Source organism: Ceratotherium simum, chromosome 21 (genome assembly GCF_057802395.1).
Source record: "Ceratotherium simum simum isolate JZ-2026a chromosome 21, ASM5780239v1, whole genome shotgun sequence".
Lineage (NCBI taxonomy): Eukaryota > Metazoa > Chordata > Mammalia > Perissodactyla > Rhinocerotidae > Ceratotherium > Ceratotherium simum.
In genome coordinates this window covers 11636913-11654010 of record NC_141920.1, presented here as the reverse complement: position 1 = coordinate 11654010, position 17098 = coordinate 11636913, and the positions used below count along the sequence as shown (strand labels likewise).

Here is a 17098-nt window from a genome sequence, read left to right as displayed (position 1 = left end):
TCAACAACATGAGAATAGACGGAAGCTACTAGAAGCAGGAGAACCTGTTTAACAAACCTGTTAAAGTGCTGAAGTTACTTTTAACCTAATCCAGCTGTTATTGAACATTGTTTGGGAGGTTCTAGATAAAATAAGATAAAATTAAATTATTGCTAAAATATTGGGAGTGACAGATTTAATCTGTTTGCCAATGTGATTGCTACACATAGAAAACCCAGTTAAAAAAACAACATGAGTCAATGAGGGCAGGTTATATGGCTGAATAATAAGATTACATTATAGAATAATGCATATAGTGTGAGCCTGTCTATGTCAAATCAAGCAATAAGATTTGCATGTGTTTGGAGAAAAGTTTGGAAGAGTAGACACTACTAGACTGTTCACATTGGTTAAGTTTTTTCATTATATCCTTGTATTATTTACATGTTATTTTTATAATTTTTGAGGAGAAATTTTATCAATGATTAAGTCTTTTGGTATTTAGGAATGTTTTTTTCTTCTAATGGTTACTTCTTTACTAATATCTTTATTATAGACCCTTAGTGCCCTCAGCTTTTGGCTGTTACTGTGATTCCTTTCGGTGAGCAGTATTGAAGGTACCTAGTAATCATTTGTTCTCCTTCCCTTCCCTCTCCCCCAGCATCTGGTTTGAAGTATTCACAGTTGATATCTGAGGATTCTCAGTTTATATCTGTAAAACCGATCAGCGAGATTATTCTGCTTTTCAAAAACTCTTCCTGTCCTGCCTCCCACACTCCCTTTTGATAGTTGTACACTCTTTATATAGACACTGTCTCCCTTACATCCATCCTTTTGTCTTAGACCTGCTAGTAAATATTAATGCTCGCTCTAAGTTTTTTCCTGCTCTCTCTAGTCAGTGTGGTTGCCTCATTCTCTGCTATATTCTTCAGGAGGGGTCTATGGAAACAATATTCTGTAAATTAACAGTGCACATTCATAAGTTTGTCTGCAGCCTAAATGTTTGAAGCCATTTTGTCTGTGTGTAAAAATCTTTGGATCATATTTTCTTTCCTTAAGTAGTTTAAATTTGCTATTCCATTGTCTTCTGGTATAAAGCATTGCTGTTGATGTTTGACAGTCTCATTATCTTTCCCTTATAAGTTTCCTTAGATTCCCAAAGGATTTTTCATTAACCTTTTATTTCAAAGTCTCTCGTTTATTGTATTTCTTCTGCTACATTGCTTTGGTTTCCTTTTTCAGGGACTCGGTGTGTGTATTTCATCTTCTTTGCTTATTGTCTATTTCTTTCACTTTCTCTCAAAAATTTTTAAATCATTTATTTAAAAAGTAAATGAAAAATTATGAAATATAATTTCAAAAAGTTTTAAATATGATTTCAAACACAGAAAAATTATAGTCGTAGTGCAAGGAACGTATGTCTATTTGATTATTTCTTTTTGAAAATTTTTTTAAAACTCCCCCCATTTTGTTTCTTTTAAGGCATTAAATGTGTTTATTTGCTCTCATACTCCTTCTTGTTTTGTCTTCGAGATAAAATCTGTAGCCAGTCCTCCTCTTTTTTGCTGAGGAAGACTGGCCCTGGGCTAGCCTCCATGCCCATCCTCCTCCACTTTATGTGGAACGCCGCCGCAGCATGGCCTGACAAGCGGTGCGTCGGTGCGCACCCAGGATCTAAACCCGGGCCACCGGCAGCGGAGCACGCGCTCTTAACCGCTACACCACGGGGCCAGCCCCTCTTTTTTGATTTCTTTCACCTCTCGTTTTAAATCTGTCTTTTTTCCAGTTACCTTGTTTCTTGATTTCTCATTCTCACTTATGGTTTCCTTCCATAGCTTTTACCATTTGCTTAATTTGTTTAAGCTTATTGGATTAGTTTTCATCTGCTGTGGGCATCTTCCCAGCTTGCTTTTGTTTTCTGTAGGGATGTTGTTTTGTCCCTTACACTCATTTGTATGGTAATGCTGTGTGGGATGCAACTGCTCCTTGTCTACTGCTCCTTTTGAAGTGAACAGCTTCCCTGTGGTCTTAGGAAGGAAGGGTGGGTCAGACAGATGTTCTCGCTTCAGGCTCTCAGGCTCCCTCTTGAGTTTTCTTTGTGAAGTGATTTTTAAAACGACCTTGGACTTGCTAAGATCCGCCTCCCCTGTTCCTCCCATGCTGCCTTTTATCTCAGCCTCCTCTTTCCTCAGAGTTTTGTCCTGGAAGGGCATTTCCACTGCTTAGTGTTGAGTCTCTAGGGCCCAGACTGCCCCGCACCTTGGGGTCGGGAGCCTGCAGCATCTTCCCCCACTTTGGCTGCTGACACAGATTGGCCTGCCACACTTTCAGGCGAGTTCTTGCTGGTGATTTGGGGGTTCTGCTGATCTCAGAGCCATCAGAATCACCTTGATTCTGCTTCCTCCCACACAAATGCTGATACCACATGGGTCTTAAGAAGTGGCTTGTCCGCACCTACTAGTACTTTCAGAATAGGGTGCCTTGTCCCTGGTTTTGTCTTAGTTGTTGTCTGTGTTCATTTTCTATCCTCATGCTCTGTTTATTTTCATGGAGGAATTCGGGGAGATTCAAAAACTGTACCACTGCTGCCACCATCTTCCCAAAATCGTGAAGCAGGGTAGTCTCTCAAAAACATGTATCTGATTATATCATTCCCTCCTACTTTAAAAACATTGAGTCTTAAGACTCTTCCTTTATGAAAACTTTCAAAGATATAGAAGTAGAGAGATCAGTATAATGAACCCCTCTATATCAATAATTATAAATTGATGGCCTATGTTCTTTCATTTGTACCCCCACCCATTAACCCCTCCTAGCTCTGACTTTTTTTTTGAAGTAAATCCCAGCATCATAACAAATGCTTTTTTCAAAAAAGAACATTCAGGGATCAGAGAACCACCTCTACTTTGGACTCGGAGAGGAAGGTGAAATATCAAGGAGAGGAGATGATACTATGCAGGATCTGGGCCGAGGTGCCCATCAGCCTGGAGGACATTCAGAGTACAGCTTCCAGGGAGCTGATCGTCGTGCCACCTCTGCCGGGCAGAAGGAACTTGGCACAGACAGCACTTGTCCTTCTTGCCTGCATATTGTTTGCAGCAGAGAGCCCTGCTTGTCTTGATTGGGAAGTGCTCTGTACTGTACCAAGTCTCTCCTCAGCCTGGCTTGGGGACTGCATGTGAAAACCTTCCTGATGTCCCAGCCATTGACCTGCGCCTTCCCTAGTTTGTAGGGAGGAGGTAGAGAGCCTGGATTCCATCTCAGGTGGAATATAACCTTCTCCAGGAGTGTACCACATCAGAAAATGGTGCCACCTACGGGAGAAGTAGGAGGGGAAAGAGGCACATTCTTCCGAGAAATGTTTTCTCTCACACCTAGCCCTTCCCTGAGTATCACAGCAGGAAATTACTCATTCCTAGAAAATCACCCATGACTCTTCTGTTGAGGAGGTCAGAGAGCAGACAGAGTTCTCAAAGTTTGTTGGGTCATTGTCATTATTTTGTTTTCCACTGTCATCCTCATGCTATATCTGTTTTCTTAATTCCAAATTCATAGCTCTCACCTTGGTTCTTTCTGACCTGTTTAGTACACTCATTCAGTAAATCCTTGTTGAGGGCCCTCTGTCTACGGGAATTGTGCTGTGCTGATGAACACGCTAGACTTGGTGAGTATCTGCTCCTTGGAGCTGAGGAGTCTCGTTTATCATCTCTTCTGGAAAGCCTCTCCAGCCCTGTTGAGCAGAGGCGATAAGTTTAGGAAGTGTTATGTGTGCCCTGTGCACCCCTAGGAGTCTGGGCACACAGACCTGGGTCGCAGTCCACTGTTATTTGGTGCAGGCCCACTCTCTCCTTCTGACCTTCGGTGTGATGGCAAGGGCTTGGCGAGTGACCGAGCAGCAGGCTTCTGAGGTTGCTGCTGTGGAGAACGTCCATCCCTTCTCCACCCCGGCCCTCATTGCTGAGGTTTCCTTTCAAACAACAGTACTGGGACAGACTGGGTGAAACAGCTTGGACGTAGCCGTGTGATTTTTTTCTTGTATTGACGCCAACCAAAGTCTGCTCGGAGAGGCGACTGGTCCGCTGTGCCAGGAAGATCTCTCTTTCCTCTGCACCAGGTGTGGCTGCTCCGCAGTTGCTTCTGAATTTACTGTTCTCATTCTTACTAGCTAGCCTTGATACCTTTCCCTTCTTCCTGTAGAGTAGATATCCCCTCTCATCAGTACTTTCTGCTCAGCAGTGTTTGTTTGTGGCCATAGGTGGTCTTCCCCCACTAAGTGGGAACTCATTGAGGATGGGACCATGGCGTAACCACCTGCCCCATCAACACTTGGCACAGCTTGAAAAGCAGGGCCAAAATTGGCTGCAAGTACAATGGTATATTGTGGTCTTGATTCTGCTGGTCATCTCCAGACTTGACTTTGACATCTTATGTAAGAGTTTGCTTTAAAGAATATACTTGGGTGGTAAAACCAGTTACCTTTAAAAGAATTTTATAGTTCTGGCTTTTTAACCATCCTGTCCTCCAATGAACGTATCTCATTGAAATTTTATACTCTTTGCTCTGAGTAATCTTGTGAAGATTGCGTTTTAGCACAGTAGGAAAGCAAACATTCTAATAGTGATTTTTTTGTTTGAGTTTAGATATTGCTGTTACATGAAACTGTCACATAGAGACACATTTAGTGTTTCTAAAGTTCTGTTTATCCTGATTTTTCCAAAGTGTTTGATCCATTTGGTCCTAGGGATTTATTTTTCTTCCATCCTGGCTTAGATGTAGTCATTTTGTGAGCCTTGGGAGGAAGAGTGTCTAGCTAACTGTAATATCATTAAAGGCAGAGGTAATAACCTCTGCAATAGCTTCAGTTATTTATCTAATAATAGTGACCCCAGGTTTGTATCTAGCAATCTGTATATAGATTTTGGTTCCTATATAGTTTTAGTTGTGGCATTGAGATATTGAGCAAACCCTCTTGAGGAAGGATTTGGCATCCGTCAGCTTTCAGAAGCTTCTAAAAATTGATGATATGTTATTAGCAAAGGTTTACTGCCTCCTTCCGTTGTATAGAAAATGTATCTTTTATGTATTCAGCTCTAAGAAGGCAGATGACCAAAAGATCATGTAGTTGTTGCCGAAGGCTTATGACTGGAGAGGAGGAAGAGATAGAACCCTTTAAAAAATAGCTCATCTCATGACGTGTGTTGAGGAGGAGGGAAGAGGTACTAATTTAATTTGTTGAGGTACTGCTACTTCATGCACGGTTGTTGTTGTTGTTGTTGTTGTTGTTGAGGAAGACTGGCCCTGAGCTGACATCTGTGCCAGTCTTCCTCTATTTTGTGTGTGGGACGCCACCACAGCACGGCTTGATGAGCTGTGTCTAGGTCCGCACCCGGGATCCAAACCCGCAAACCCGTGCCGCCAAAGCAGAGCACGCAACTTAACCACTGTGCCAGGCCGGCCCTGGGATGTTATTTGAAATAGTTCCTCTGAAAGTTGCTTTTTAATTAAACGTACTTCATAAAATAAAATTTTCTTTGATTAAAGTTAGTCAGATGTCAGGTAACTGACATAGAGAACTCTGCTTTTTTTTTTTTAAACAGAACTGCTTATGAACTTGGTGAACAGAAATGATTTAATGTTTTTAATTTTTTCTTGTATTTCCCTACAAGTTTATACACATAGTAATACATACCAGATAAATGTGGGGGAAAAATGTGTACCAGAGCCATCCTGCCCATTCTTTCCTTAGAGAAGGAAAAAGTAACAGTATTCATTATAACTACTGAAATACTATTGTAGGTTTTATAAATTCTGTATATTTTAATCTCTTCTGTTCCTTTTGATTTTTAATTTGCTAAATAATTGCAAAGAATGAATCTAGCCTGCATCATCTTCTTAAAAAAACGACTTTACCTAATTGTAATGGTTTGTCTATCTCTGAAAAATAGTGATTTGTTCATTCTGAAATCAGAATTATCAGATGCAGCTGGGTTTTCTTACTATTTGAATTTAGGGAGAGGAAGGAGGAACTCTGTAATATACAGTTGGAGCTACTGTAATATACACGAAGATTACACTGAGCATGGTGGAGCTGTTAAGCTGACTAAACTGGGAAAAAACCTGTTCTTAGCATAGTATAAGACTTACAGGCAGTATAACAGGCATAGTTGAAAATTGTAGAGAGAAAATAAATTTCTGATGGATTAAATGTTTTTTAAAAAAGTGATATTACCGTACTGAGGAAGAAGACTTTCTATCATTGGAAGCGATAAAGGAAATTGCAGAGGAAAAGGTCAATAGATTTGAATGCATAAAAATTTAAAACTACTTTGAAACTTCTTATTACACAAGTAATGCATATTTGCTGTAGAAAAAGTTGGAAAACAATAGAAAATGAAAATCATTCATAATCCTGCCAAGTACCAGTAGCGGTTCTATTGTTAATATGTTGACAGTGTTATGATCATCCTCCCACACTTAGGTTTAATTTCCCGCACATAAAATGTTTTAAAGGTACAAACAAATAAATTAGGAAAGTGGTTTCCAGCATAGATAAAGAATTGATGGCTTTAAAATATGTAGAGAGCTTATATGAGTAAGAAAAACACTACTATTCTCAAAGATTGGTGGGCAAAGGACAGAAAGGGAGGAATCACTATGCGTGCGTCATCCTGCAGACATTGAGCGCCTGCTCGCCAAGTTAGGCTTCCTTATTCAAGTTGTGCTTATTGTGCACATCAGCAGCTCTTAGAAGGGACAGACATGTTGTGTTGTTGTCTGTATGTTTTATTCCAACATTTTGAGGCATAATCAAGATATAAATTAAAATGTATGGAAAACCTTTTTCTTCTTTGGTTGAACTGTCAAAAATAACGTAGGAGAATGTATTTATGAACTTGAGATGGGCAAATGTTTCTTAACCGACATACTCAAAAAAGCTGAGGATAAAGGAAGAGATTGATAAATTGAACCACATTGACATTGAGAACTTCTGTTCATCAAAAGACACCGTTAACATTAGGTTGTTTGCAGAAGTAGCCCGAATTCCTCCCACCGCTGTCTACATGCTCTTGAGTGTGACTCGCATCAAGAGGTGGAGAATCACTTCTGAGTTTGTGCTTGGCCACCTAACTTGCTTTGACTGATAGAGTATTGATGATCATGACACAAGCAGAGGCCTAAAAAGTACTTTTGTATTGGGCTTTGTCCTCTCTTGCTGCTTTTGAGAATTCTACAATGGCTACCATGTGAGCAAGGCCAGGCTAGCCTGTTGGATGATGAACGACATGTGGCCCGATTATTGCCATCACCCTTGTCAACAGCCAGCCCAGCATCAGGTATGTGAGTGAGGCCACTGGGCTACCAGCTGACCACAAAGGCATATGCCAGCCCAGCCAACAACACATGGAGCAGAGACGAGCCGTCCCGGCTAAGCCCAGCTCAAATAGCCAACCTCTAGAATCGTGAGCAAATAAGTAGTTGTTGTAAGCCCTATGTTTTCGGGTGGTTTGATACACAGTGAAAGCCACCTCAGAGAGAGCAAGATATTTGCAGTATATGTGACCCCCAAAGGACTTGTGCCCAGAATACGTAAGGAACACTGCATATTATTAAGCAAAAGACAGACAACCTAGTAGAAAAAAGTGGACAAAGGCTAAATGTGATATTATTCCAACTATATGACGTTTCTGGAAAAGGTAGAACTATGGAGACAGTAACAAGATGGGTGGTTGCCAGGGGTTTGGGGGAGAGAGGGAAGGATGAATAGGAAGAGCGTAGGGGTTTTAGGGCAGTGAGATATGCTGTTTAACACTGGAATGGCTGACACACGTCAGTATACGTTTGTCAAAACTCATAGAGTGGACAAAACAAAGCGTGAGTGTTCCTCCAGAATGCCTCCAGGGCCCCTGTGGCCTGGAGCAGGGGTGTCTTGCTTCAGTGTTGGCATTCGTCCAGGTGTCTCGTGAGCAGGTGTGCCCTGTGCCACGAGGTAACCGATTTTCAATGCTGGTGTTAAAAGTTACTTTATTTTAACATTTTATTTTTATTTATTTATTTTGGGGGGGGGCAGAGATCAGCCCTGAGCTAACATCCGTGCTAATCCTCCTCTTTTTGCTGAGGAAGAACAGCTCTGAGCTAACATCTATTGCCAATCCTCAATAGCTCAATCCCAAAGCCCCAGTAGATAGTTGTATGTCATAGCTGCACATCCTTCTAGTTGCTGTATGTGGGACGCAGCCTCAGCATGGCCGGAGAAGCCGTGTGTCAGTGAGCGCCCAGGATACGAACCCGGGCCGCCAGTAGCAGAGCACACGCACTTAACCGCTAAGCCACGGGGCCGGCCCTGCAAGTTACTTTAAAATAACTAAATTAGAATGGCTGTAAAGTCATTCTCACGATGTTACTTTCACTTGCTGCATTCAGATATGCTTTCTTGAGTAGGAGTTTCAAGTAACCCTGAGTATTGTGTAACTTCTCAGTAGGGAAAACAGATAGAAAGCCACAGGCTGTGGGCTCACCTGAGTTTTTTTGTCTCTTGTAACTTCATGATAAGACTAGCATGTCTTGGCATGGTAAATAGTAAGCATTCCCTAAACTGATGGTTTTCGTTCTTGTCAATAAGCCCTCTCTCACCAAACTGGCCCAAAGAGATTTTTCTTCTGAAGCCCTCAAGTTTTTAAGGCCTTTACTGTTTGTTTAGCAACATCCTAAATTAGCTTTATGTCAGTAGAGTTGCAGCTCGCTCATGGATTAGGGTCTAAAAAAAAAAAGATGAGAAATCTGTGTATAGATCAGGTTATCCTCAAATTGCCCATAATGTATAATGTATATGGTTTTATGTATACATATGGTTCCCATGTTCTTAGGCACGTTTCACTACTAGAACCCTTAATTTAATCCACAGGAAGAAGCAGAAAGAAAGGTGCATGTATAGGTTGAGGCTTTTGATGCACTCATTCTCCCTTTTCAGGAGGGATCAGATCCCCGGTGGTGGGGAGGGGTGTAGGTCGTGTCTCCACTTGCTCAGGGGCCTTAATCTGTCTGTTTTACTGTTGATCCTCTGTAAGGTGATGGATAGTCATGGATGTGTTTGTGAGAGTTCCATGTGATGGCGCCTAGCACAGAACCTAGCATCTGTTCATCTGGCTGTCTTCCGTACTGGAACACAAGGTCCATGATGACAGGGCTTCTGCCTCTCATTCGTCTTCATATCCTTAGTGCCTGCCACAAAGTCGTGCTCAGTAAACATTTGGATGAATTGAAGGGACTCATCATTGAATCTAAACCTTGCTTCCTTAATCCACGCCCACAGAGTTCTTTGGAAAACCATGCGAAAGAACCTGCTTCCTCTCTTCCTCAAATTGTCACATTTTTGTGGCCTCACTAAAGAACTATTACTTTATATTGCTGTGGTCATGTCTTCCTTCTTCATCCCCTAAATGGTGTGTAGAAAAGTATATTACATCTAGAAAGTATTTAGAAGACTCATAGGGTTGACAATGCAAAAGCCTTTTCCTTGCTAACAGAATCTTATACTGCTCTTGGAATGTTAAAGGAATTCTTAACCAAAGCTAGTTTCATTTTGACATTCTGTTTTTCTCCCATTCACACTCCTAAATCATGCACAGAAGTATCAGACCAGTTTTAAAGTATGGTTCTCAGTTATTTCAGAGTAGGAATATTGTGTGGGTTCCTAGGGTCCCTCCCTGTGACCGCTAAGCTCAGGGAAATTAACCATGGAGGGAGGAAGCTGGTGGTTGGCAGTCTGGTTCCCTGTAAAGGAAGGGGTAAGCCTTCCACTTGCAGATGTTTGCCAGCTGCTTGTGTCCTTAGTCAGCTGTACCACTGTCCTCCGGCAAAGTGCCAGCACCCCAGAGTCTGAAGTACTTAACTGTCCTTGTGGAAAGCGGAAGGTAAACAAAACAGAAGTGAAAGTAGATTCAATTTTTTAGACTGTTCTCTTACAGGAATGGTTTTGTGGTTCTCAGCATTTGAAAAGATACTGGTTCCAATATGTTTTATTGACATCAATTACTGTAAGTCTGATTCATTTTCTGCCTATTGATTTCTGCCCAGGGTGAAATTCATGACATTTCACAGAAAACATAAGTGATTTTTTTAAAAAAAACAGATACTATTAAGGACTGTAAAAATAAGGTTTAAGTCAGTGACAGTTGAAAAAGCAATTTTTATACCTCTTTGTTAGTGATTCGATTCTGTGTATAAATAATAGAAATAAAGGTTCCAGTTGTTTACTATAATGAACTCAGAATGCGGTTTTCAAATTTATTTTATCTGCATTAAAGTTTTTAAGTAGTAGAACACCGTATCAATATGCTTTCACTAATCACAAAGTTTTCTTAAAGGTGAAACCCTCCATTTCTAAATCATATTATTACAGCTGGAAAATAAATTTCAGTGCTGAAAGTGCATAAGACCTTAGGGAATCAAAAATAGCTATTAACCACAAATACGTAAAATGGCTTTTTTATTGTAAATGATTTAGGGTCACCATCAGTGACAGTGGTCCCTTTCTATGTTTTTAAGAGTTTCTTATTTTAAATGGCTGCCTAACGGTAGAGTTGTTAAAAATCAAGTAAATGACACTGTTATAGCTCTGTTACGCTTCCAAGAGATATTGTAGTTTACTTTGAAGATTCTTTATCCTTATTCTGTAGCTTCACCCTGACCCCAGTGTGTCTGGGTACTGACTTGTCTTGTAGGCACGTGCTGGGGCCTCTATCCTCTGCGTCTCCAGACGGCTCCTTCATGTTTCCTATTTCTCCAGGCTGCATTCCTCTGTCCTAGCTTTCAGTTGACTCATCCTTTGACTGTGTTCAATCTAGAGTTTATCCTCTCTGTTGAGGTTTCTTTTTTTTTTTAATTTCAGTGACTGTCAATTTCATTTCCAAGAGTTCTCATTTGTTCTTTCCTATCTGCTCATTCTGGTTTCATGTCTCCCTGTTTTTATTCATAACATCTTTTTTATACATGATTCCTTCATTTATCCCTGATTTTAAATATACTTATCTTTAACGTGCCTGACAGGCTATACAATAAATTTCAGGTGGAATGGATTTTTCTCATTGATGTGTTGGTTATCTTTTTCAGAACTAGGGGTCTTCCGGTTCCTGGTACCGTGCTTGCAGGCCATTTTGAGTGGGAGGTCTTTTGTTTCATTCTCATTCATTCTCGTTCTGTTTTTGAGCCTGGCTGTGCCTTTGTGCTTTTCTCTGTATTAAATTGATCATTGCTGGGGCTGACCCGGTGGCGCAAGTGGTTAAGTGCGCGTGCTCCGCTGCGGCAGCCCCGGGTTCGCCGGTTTGGATCCCGGGCGTGTACCGACGCACTGCTTGTCGAGCCATGCTGTGGCGGCATCCCATATAAAGTAGAGGAAGATGGGCACAGATGTTAGCTCAGGGCCAGTCCTCCTCAGAAAAAAGAGGAGGATTGGCATCAGATGTTAGCTCAGGGCTGGTCTTCCTCACAAAAAAAATGAAAAATAAAATAAATTGACCATTGCTTTGTGCTCAGAGCAGAGGCTGTACATCAGAGTGTGAAATTGGTCCCGCTGTCTCCACCAGATGTTCCCCTTGCCAGCTTGGTGAAGGGTATTCCATACCTCCCATTCCTGCCCCCATCCCCTCATTTGTGGGGAATTTGTAAAGCAATTTGATTATTTTTTCTACGTCCTTTCCCAAAGGTACATAATTGTTCTGTAGTGGTTTGTAACTCCATTATCTTTAGCCTCGCTCCAGACCAGTGTACAAGATGACCCAACACTTCCTCAGGCTCTGGCGGGGATGATGATTGTAGATCCTGCGGCCTTTTAAATGCTAACCAGTTCTGTTCCTTCCTCCCTCCTCTCTTTCAGCTGCTGCATATGATCCTTAGCTGCTTGGTTTACTTTTCAGCATCTTTTTTTATTCAGTACGTAATCATTTTAAAATTTAAACCAAAACAGGCTTGCTATTGGTTAGCTAAATTTTAAGCTTTTTCTTTATTATCTAAGCATTGTAGTTTATCTTAAAATTTAACAATATTGGGTATATGACTTCTTGCATATTGATTATATAAATGTATAAGTATAATAAAAATATTTTCCTGGGGCCGGCCCGGTGGCGCAGTGGTTAAGTGCTCGCGCTCCGTTTCGGCTGCCCAAGGGTTCACAGCTTCGGATCCCGGGTGCGCACTGACACAAGTACCGCTTGTCAAGCCATGCGGTGGCGGTGTCCCATATAAAGTAGAGGAAGATGGGCACAGATGTTAGCCCAGGGCCAGTCTTCCTAAGCAAAAAGAGGAGGATTGGCATCGGATGTTAGCTCAGGGCTGATCTTCCTCACACACACACAAAAAAAATTTCCTAAGGTTTCTATAGTAAATTATATTCTTCTGTTAACTTCCATATATAAAAGATACAGCATTGCTTTCAACTTGAAAGACATTTAACTCCGACATGGATGATTTGTGTGTTTCTCAGAGTATACTTTGTTATATAGAAATGTTATATTTTCGTTTGTAATGAGATTTATGATTAACAAAAGTTGTTTAACACGTTACTTTGAAGATTTGGTTTCTAAAATTTTACACTAGCCACCCCTTCCCCCCCATTTCTATGTATATTTCTGCATATATCCCCTACTCAGCAGCAACTAGTGCAAGAGTTCCAGGAAATGTACACCCTGTATGTTCACTTACTGCATTTTAAATTATTGTCTTTACTGTACTTCTGCATTTCCCTTCAGTCTGGCTCACTCTGTCCATTTCTGAGAGCTAGTGGCTTCCATAAGGTACCAGGTAACAGCTTGAGTAATCAAATTAGGCAACCATTGGTAAAAGGGGGGTCGGGGGGAGCATAGAAGATGTTGAAGGTGCTAAGGGACTTGGTACTTCACCGAAGTCCTAGCAAATAAAAGATACCAGTGGAGTTTTTTCTTCCTTTAGACTTTTAAAGCAGATCACTGTCAGAACAGTTAAAAAAGAACCCTTTCTTCTGCTTTGAATCCGTGTTTTAGTAACTATTTTGGTACTATCTTGTCAGGTACCTGTGTGGCCCAATTGCAAAGCAAAATAATAATAATAATTCCAGTAACTTCCATTTTGTAACAAGTAATTGAGAAAATAGAATTGGATCAGACATTTGCTTAAACATATTCCCTTTCAGAAACATTTCTGTTCCATGAAATGAAGCATATCGATATCTAGTTAAGGCCTCTTTGAGCTTTGGGAGCCTTTAGAACCATTCGTTAATTCAGTCAACAAAATTAGGTTGGGTACCTGCTCCGGGCCTGGGCCTGGGCCAGGAGGGGATGGAAAGGGGAGAGTCTAGACCTTTCCTGTCAAACTCCCAATTGCTGCTGGGATGCTGATGCTGTCTCTACCTTATCACGTGTTGAATGGTTTTAAAATGAAGACTGCATTTTACCATGGAGCCAGTAAGAGACATTCACCCTATAAACTAACACACAGACAAGAGGGAACAGTTTGGTGGTTCCCAGGGGGAAGGGAGTTGGGGGGTGGGCACAAGGGGTGAAGGGGCGCATTTATATGGTGACTGACAAATAATAATATACAACTGGAATCACAATATTATAAACTATTATGATATCAATTAAAAAAACTTAAAAAAAAAAGAAACATTCACCTGATTGTGGGACTGAAGAGAAAAGGGTGTTACAGCCAAATGCTATGTTTAACTTAACAAAGTGCTCACTATAAACGTGAAAACATTTCTGCAAGGCTGGGCTGGCTTTTATGCCTGTGTGTTTTCAAAATATAGAAATCTCAAATAAAAACTGTCAGCATTTCACGAACCAAGTTTGATTTTTTTGCCTAATTGGATTTTGGAGGTATTTGAATAATGGATAGAGCTTTCCTGAATAAGTACAGAGATTGACTCACTCGGGGCCCTAGTTCATGCTGTTGCCAGAGCTTTATAAGTGTGTTATCCCTTTGTATGCTTTGGAAGATCATCTGTTACCTTGTGAAATGAGTCCGGGGGAGGATGGGAAATGAAGAACTAACTGTAGAAATTATTCGGGTAATGTTGGTTTCTGCCCTGCTCACTTCCTTGGCTCTTTTAAGATTTTCAGTTCAGCACGTTTTGTATAAACTTTATCAGACATTTCTAGCCCCGCTAAATCATAATTTTGAAGGAACTTGCTTTTTTTCTCTCATGAAAATGGTTCACTATAGAGATGATTCAGATCATTTTGGGTGCTCCATGCCTCTGTAAAATGACACAGTGTAATTTAAACCATTTACGTGTAAGCTTTGACTGAACTTGGGCCCGCTTCAGTAGCACATTATCAGATTTATTCTCAGAAGAGCATGAATGTTTGACATCTGTTACATATACTGTTTTATTCTATCACACTTCTGAAATCTACACTAAGACGAGGAAGCAGGCTTTTAAAAAGCTGGTAAGGAATTGGCTTGGGGAGGGAGAAGGTAGGTAAAGAGTCTGTTTGTTCCATGTTGGTATGTTTAATTTCCCACTAGTAAAATTTCCAATCTAGTGTGATCCCATCCCTGAAATGCTGAGATATACTTGGAATGATGTCTGGAAATGTTTGGTGTTTTTGTTTGGGGAATACTTCTGGGAACCTGTTTGATGGCAAGTTTATTATTTCCTTTTTGGCTCGAGTCCTAAAGTTACCCGGCTTTCGTCTTCTCAGAGTCAGCTTTTAAGGCTTTGTATTTTCTCTCTGTGGAAATTTTACATGCTCTCTGGATTATTTAATCTTGATCAGCATGGTAAAAGATCTTCTAGGGGTATTTTATGCTTGTGGTGGAAGTCCCCTTAAACTTGTTCGTCAGTAGTCTGCCTTTTCTCCAGCTGTTGGGAAGTCAGCTTACCTTTGATACAGTTTTACAATGCACAAGTCTTGTTTTGCTGTAGTTCTGTAAAGTTGCATAGTATACTCATCTATTTACTGTCTTCTAAACCACTATTATTTATTTACCTTTAATTTTAAAGATACTTTATCCCTCCTCAATTTTAAGACTATAATCCTGGCATTTTATTTTACTAAATGAAATATAAATACTTGTATTCAGAACATGCATATATTTCCCATATGCCATTCTAAAGTCAAGAAACTCTTAAATGAGTATATTTTATTATTTGTAAATTATACCTCCAAGTTGGTTAGAAAAACTTATTGAAGTGTACACTTAAGATCTGTGCATTTTACTCTGAGTGTACCTTAATATTTCCCAATATCTTTATTAAATGACATCTCCAAGTTTTACTTTCTCTCTCTCTCTCTCTTTTTTGTTGGCACCAAAAAAGTAAATATTAATAATCCTTTGACTGAATACAATCAACTGCACACTATTATTGATATTTTGGCCCTTATTTCCTCAGAGTGGATATTTGTTAGTTCAGTGGTTTGTCCATATCAGTTATTTCTTCCCTCTTTGTCCAGTCACACCAGCTGGACTGGCCAGATTGTTTCACCTCACAAGACAAAATTCATACCTGTTGCTGAATGCTTCCAAATAAGAAGTAGAACAACAAGTTGAAGACTTAGATTTTTTTTTTTTTTTGGAGAGAAAGATTAGCCCTGAGCTAACATTTATGCCAATCTTCCTCTATTTTATATGTGGGTCGCCGCCACAGCGTGGCTGGTGAGTGTGTAGGTCCGCGCCTGGGATCTGAACCCAAGAACCCAGGCTACTGAAGCAGAGCGCAGGACCTTAACCACTACGCCACCGGGCCAGCTCCAAGACTTCGATTTTTATTCCTTCAAGTTATTTTTCTGTGCTCTGCAGCACTTACCTGAAAGCTTAATCTCATCCATAAATGATGTGACAGGTGTGTTAGTACTAGATTTTGTTTAACCTCAGGTAGGTTTATAATCTATCAGCATGCTTTTAAATTATTAGCTCATCTCTAGTTTGAGTCAAAAACTCCTCCCTGCCATTTTGCAGTTTTTTAGATAAGTGGAATAGCAGGTTGTGGAAATTCTTTATTATTTTTAGTGCAAGTTGAGTATGCACATGCTTTAAGAAGTTAAATAGTGCCATAATTGGTTTATAATAAAATCCAGGGTTTGCTGCCCACACCTCAGCCCATTCCTTCAGTCTTTCTCCTCGTAAAGACCATTTTCATCTCTGAGCTGCTGATTCTAGCTTGTGTTTATCTCCACATTTCTAAGGAAAATGTTTATCTTTTGATTCATTAATTTAACCCTTTACTAAGGTGGCAGATTTTGTTTTCTTAAATATCCCTTCTGCCCTTCCTCCCCTTTGCGTCCCCTCCCCAATTCTCCCAATGTGTTACACCTTTTGGTTAATACATTCTTTGCCTATGCACAGTCACTGATGGTGTTGTATTGTGGTGTTTCCTTTGTAAAAATTTTCCTGTACTAATAATGGCCCTTTTTTTTTCATTTGCATAATTTTCTTTGTACCTATTGCTGATTCTTCCCATATCTTCTTGTAGCCTCTCAGAACAATTTTCCACAAGGTCAGTCAGCACTGTCCAATAGAAATACAAAGCAACCCACATGTATAATTTTACCCTTTCTAGTAGCCACAGTAAAAAGGTGAAAAGAAGCAGATGAAAGGAATGATATAATTTACTTAACCTAATATGTTGAAAGTGTTATTTCAACAAATAATGCTTAAAATATTTGAGATATTTTACTTTCCCTTTTGGTACTAAATCATCAAAATCTGATGTGTCTTTTTACACTCACACAACATTTCTTTTCAGACGGGCCACATCTCACGTTATCCCAGTGGCCATGTGTAGCGAGTGCTGCTCTGCTGGACAGAGCAGCTTCAGGGGATGGCCGAGTCTCAGCATTTCTCTTGAAGCCCTTTGTGCTGGAGACCGCCGTTCTCCTGTCTGGAGGCCTGCCTCACACAGCTGTCATCGTGAGATGGCCTTTGCTTTACTTCTCGATTGGATTCCCGATCTCCTGCATTTCAGGTCTTTGGTAGTTCCGTTGGGTCACGGTGGGGATGGTGGACAGAGGCACACTGTTGACACATCTGTCTCTTGAGTCACGCTGCTCCCATCTGGCCAGCCTGCCTCCTGGGTACGTGCAGAGTGGTCGTCCTGGGAGCGCCTCCCTTCACAGTTCTTGTGGAAGTTTACTTCGCCTTTGCT

At 40.6% G+C, this 17098-nt stretch overlaps 1 protein-coding gene across 2 annotated transcripts in view; it reads left to right on the top strand.

Moving 5' to 3' along the window:
* Window positions 1-17098, top strand: part of PTPN1 (protein tyrosine phosphatase non-receptor type 1) — a 64016-nt gene that overhangs the window by 21977 nt on the left and 24941 nt on the right. The window lies entirely within an intron of this gene.